This window comes from Camelus ferus, chromosome X (genome assembly GCF_009834535.1).
Source record: "Camelus ferus isolate YT-003-E chromosome X, BCGSAC_Cfer_1.0, whole genome shotgun sequence".
Classification (NCBI taxonomy): domain Eukaryota; kingdom Metazoa; phylum Chordata; class Mammalia; order Artiodactyla; family Camelidae; genus Camelus; species Camelus ferus.
This window is the reverse complement of record NC_045732.1, coordinates 42,489,493-42,494,974: the sequence shown is the minus strand read 5'-3', so window position 1 is coordinate 42,494,974 and position 5,482 is coordinate 42,489,493. Positions and strand designations below refer to the sequence as shown.

The window sequence follows — 5,482 nt, the reverse complement described above, 5'->3', positions numbered from 1 at the left end:
TCTGTTAAAATAGCCAACCACGGGGAAATATCTTTGGGGAGGAGTAGAGATTTTTATAAATGCAGAAAAAAATGTTACTTCTCTGGGTCTAAGCACAGTAACACGGTCAAGGAAAAAATATATCAGAACGAGCAGAAAAACCGGGTTCTAGACCTTGAGAATCCAAACCTCTTAGTGATTCTAAGAGAATTACTGTGACAAAGAAGGTGAATTTGATAGTGGCATGAAAAGCAGAAAGGGAATGAGAAAAGCAGAAAGCAAACTCGCATAGTCACAGGAGTGGCTTTGACCGTGAGCATGGTGTCAGAATTTCAGGAGTGACAGAAAAAGCAGGTAGACAGATGGCAGAGGTATTTGCTGGACCCATAAGGAAGAGGGCCTTGAATATGTTATAATTGCTTTTTTTTTTTCATCTAACAAGAAGCCATAACAATAAATGATAGAAAGAGTACAAATTTCAAATCAAGCTGCAGTTACTCTTTTGAAACACTCAAAAAAGTCCTCTTTCGGGTGGTTACATTGTTAATTCCATAGTAGCATTTACAATATCATTGCTGTTGTCAGGGCTTGGACTGCCTTTGCTCTCGACAACATTTGCTTGTGACATGACCAATTCTATGTCCTTAACTTCCACACCTATTTCATCAACCTCTTCCTCTTCACTGTCCTCTTGTACAGTTGGGGGTCTGTGTGTTTTCTTGAATGTTTGAGACAGCTTCGCCTTGAACTTAGAATTTCTCAGCAGCTGTTAGCTGTGCTTGCTGAGATAAATCCTCGATCTTGGCTTCCCGCAAAATTATGTAGGTATCTGAAGCTGGGCTCTTGTAGACATCTGGTTTTATGATGATGAAAGAGGATATTCTCAGATTTCCAGATAGTGACTCTAGTAACCCCTGTAACCTGTCAAAGACCCAGTTTGGACATAGCCTTCCATGCCTTCTTTTCCCTCCGGCTCCGTTTTGCTCTACTGACTGGTTCTTCATTGATTTCAGCTGCTGCTGCCGCCAGCTGGGCTTGTCATGGGGTTGTCTGTGTGGAATCCTGTTCCTCAAGCTCCGGTACTGATTCATCACTATCTGATTCTGTCTCAGCCTGGGGCTGTGGCAACTCCGGCTCTGTAGCAGGGACGGTTTCTGTGGCTTCACCCGGCATCTTGTGCGGGGAACATGGAACCAAGACGGTGGCAGAAAGAGAGCAAGCGAGAGCAAGACCCACGCCCGTCCATCGCAGGAGGAAGCCTGGCGGAGGGGCGTGTTATAATTGCTTTTGAACATTTCAGTGGCCGTAGCTCTCTGTGAGGAGAGGCTCTGTTAGCCTTTGAGACTGAAGAACTAGTTCTCTTGCTCTGGGAAGCATGGGAGGTTTTAAATGGAAAAGCCTAGGTTTTCTTGATGAAAAGAAATCTGTGATGGGGCATTCAAATGCAAAGCATCATTTTTTTTAACTGAAGCATAGTTGGTTTACAATATCGTGTCAGTTTCAGGTTTATGGAAACGTGATTCAGTTATATACATATTGTTCAGATTCTTTTCCATTACGGGTTATTATAAGATACTGAATATAGTTCCCTGTGCTATACAGTAAGTCATTGTTGTTTATCTATTTTGTACACATTAGATTGCATCTGCCAATCCCAAACTCCTAATTTATCCCTATCCCTACTTCCCCCCGGTAACCATAAATTTGTTTTCTATGTTTGTGAGTCTGTTTCTGTTTTGTAAACAAGTTCATTTGTATCATATTTTAGATTCCACGTAGAAGTGATATCATGTAATATTTGTCTTTCTCTGTCTGACTTAGTTCACTTACTATGAGAATCTCTAGGTTTATCCAAGTTGCTGCAAATGGCATTATTTCATTTTTTTATGGGTAAGTAGTCCATTGTATATATATATACCACATTTTCTTAAACCAATCGTCTGTTCATGGGCGCTTGGATTGTTTCCATGTCTTGGCAAAGCATCTTTTTTTTTTTTTGAAAATATTTTTGGAGAGCAGCTAATTAGCAGTTTCTTCATAGTTGTTCAGGTGTTACTGGAAAAGAACCTCTAAGAAACCATCACCTTCTATGACAACAGTTCAGGCCACTCAACTATCAGCTCAACCCCTGGTCCTCAGCAACACAAAAGCAAAATGAAACCATGCTTCCTGGGACCAACATGGATCACAGAGAGACTCCTGCCTTCTGTGGATCCTTTTTATAATATGCCTTTTCACAGCAAAGCCGGCAAACTCATCAGCTAGTATTGAGACATTTTTAACACCGTGATGAAAACTAGGAGGCCATGGAGAGAAGTGATTTATCAACTGCAGGTGCCTTGAAGATGTCACAGCCTGAACATATAACTGTTATGACCCTGAGAAACCTTAGGTTCCCGATGTTACATTTTGTTCAGCCATCTGGTTTAATAAGTCTAATGAAGATGTTCTGTAGCAGTCCTTAAATTCTCACGATGAGACGTTAAGCAAATGAGGACCTCAAAGAGTTGTCCCCAACAAGCAGAAGACAACTGAGCATCTCTGCTGTAAAGATTCCCCCAGATTCACTTAAATGCAAAATGCTCTCAAGTCTACACAGCACTTGAAAAGAAGCAAAGCCCCAGGGCGAGTGGGTATAGCTCAGTGGTAGAGCACATGCTTAGCAATAAAAATAAAATAAAATAAAAATAAAATGTTGTTAAAAAAAATGGAAGAAGCCCCAGCCTGACGTGAGTGGTTGAAAGACAAGGTCAATGCAGAAAGGCATTTATACATCACTGGGAAAGGTGTCTGGGGTGGGGGGAAGGGGAAGTAAATACTAAAATCATCTTTTTCTGAAGTAATCACCTGTTTGTTCCAGAAAAGGTTAAAATGAGTCATCTCTCTCCCTGTGTCTCCTCCGCTCACCTCCTCCACAGCTCTTATGATTCCCAATAGCCAATAATCACTGCGGCCAAAAGTAACTGATGTTCACGCATGCACGATCATGAACAGAAAATGATTTATATTCTAAAATACAAATGAACAAAATGAGTAAAATATGCATACGCATCATTACTGAAGGTTACCATAGAGACAGTCGGCCGTACTCTTCCCAGTTTTATTGCTTGTCTTTATTCTGGAATGCATCCACTATAATTATATTCTTCCTAGAAAACTCACACACACACACACACACACACACACAGACACACACACACATATAGGCTAAACACAGTCAAGCAACGAATTCATACAAAATTTAGGTTATGCTATTATTTCATCTGTGTTCTTGGAACCATAGAGATTCAGAGCAGCAAGAGGTCTCTGTGCAGAGCCTCATTCCAACATACTGTGTTTGCAGCTGTAGCAAATGAGGTCAAAGCCTGAGATGGGAGTTAGGAGCAGGCTTCTAACTGGACTCCGAGTGCGCTCCTTTTCCCTAGAGAAGAGACCCTGGAAAATGCTAACTTCCGGGGAGGGAGTCCCCTTTTGACACTGGGAAATGATGTCCATCATACAGAAAGCACTATTGTGAGGACATTACCAAAGTATCAAGAATTGGTCTTTGCATTTTAATTAATTAATATTAATTATTAGATGATACAATTTGATGCTATGCTACCAGTGAAATTAACAAGCGCCCGCTGCAGTTTTAAAAACTGCATTTCCAAAATAGACACATAACTCCTGATTTCTTGGGTATGTTATCACATAAGGGGCTGGCTTATAAAATTCCAACTTAAAAACAAAACAGGTTTTCCCCAAATGCTACTTGAGGAAAGTGTTGGAGGAAAAGTGAGGGAGGGGATAAGGAGGGGCGTTAGAAGGTTACCATAGGGAAAGGAAGAAACATCACAGCATTGCAATAAGAAATTTAAGATGTCAGAAAAACAACAAGTTTCTACTGTAGAGCACAGGGAACTATATTCAATATCTTGTAGTAGCCTGTAATGAAAAAGAATATGAAAACAAATATATGTATGTATATGTATGACTGAACACCAGAAATGCTGTACACCAGAAATTGACACAACATTGTATACTTACCATACTTCAATTTAAAAATGAAAAGAAATTTGAGATGTCTATCCTTCCTTCAAAAAGATCTCAGAACAAACTGGTGGTTGCCAGAGGGGAAGAGCTGGGGGGACGGATGAAATAGGTGAAGTGGATTAAGAGGTACAAACTTCCAGCTATAAGATATGTCACAGTGAGGAGGGTATATAGCTCAGTGGCAGAACACGTGCCTAGCATGCATGAGGTCCTGAGTTCCATCCCCAGTACCTGCATTTAAATAAATAAATAACCTAATTAATCTCCCCCCAAACCCCCAAAAACATACCAAAAAAAGATATGTCAGGGGTATGTAATGTACATATGGGGAAAAAGTTTCATAATATTGTAGCAGCTTTGCGTGGTGATGGACGGTAACTGGTTTTATTATGGTGATCACTTCATAATGTATAAGAATATCAAATCACTATGTTGTACACCTGAAACTAATGTAATATTATATGTTAATTATAACTCAATTAATAAAACATCTCAGTACGTAACGATTAGGTGTTAACTAAACTTATTGTGATAATTTCACAATATATACATATATCAAGTCATCATGTTGTACACCTAAAACTAATACAATGTTATTTGTCAATTATGTCTCAATAAAACTGGGGAAAAATAAATTAAAAAAATTTTTAAAGATCTCGGAACACACACCACCACACACACCAGCTTGGGTTCAGTACTCACTTTCCCTGCACACTCAGATCTCTTTGCTAAGAGATTTAGGGCTTCCGATGTAGTCAATGACAGGTAATATGTATGCACTTAATATAGTTCCTTGTCATTTAATTCAGTACATTCAATAAAAGTAGCCTATTTGATGTGTCTAACTCTGCCGGGGCTTCCTCTGGTCTATCTCCAGCAAAACAATTTCTTTTGGTGTTTTCTGCTGAGTTTTAACATCAGAAAAGATGTAAGCTTTGGACTGTGATTACTATAAATTCTTTTCATTCTCCCAAAACACAAAATAATCTTTAACTTGTTTTCTCATAAATAAAGTTACTTCCCCTGAACACCACAGCACAATCTGAAGCTCCCGGTATCTCTGGGTCCTATAAAAATGAAGACGCAGCCTTGTGTGGTTCTCTGATGGGAATCCTCAGAACATGCCAAAGATAGGGATGGAGATATGGATAAATTACACTGTAGCAGTCAAAGCAGGTGATGTTCAGTATCTGCTTGGGCACCAAAATAACCACCTCCTCTTTTTTCGATCCTGGATTAAAACAAAGAGCTATCACAAATAGCTGAAATTGGGGAAGGGGGAGGGGAATTCCTCGAGAAAGCCACCTTTGTTAAACTGCTCATTTTCAAACCACATGCCAGAACCGCTAAGAAAGTAGCAATCCCCATGAACCTGAGCTATCCCTCCGGTGCCCACCCTTTTCATCCACCATGGCAGGGTGCAAAGAGATAAAGCTAGGGTACGAGGGGATCTAAAATAATTAACTGT

General features: G+C 39.9%; 1 pseudogene; it reads right to left on the bottom strand.

Moving 5' to 3' along the window:
• Window positions 1-514: 514 nt before the first annotated feature.
• LOC102503799 lies at window positions 515-1,215 on the bottom strand (annotated as a pseudogene).
• Between the last annotated feature and the right edge of the window lie 4,267 nt (window positions 1,216-5,482).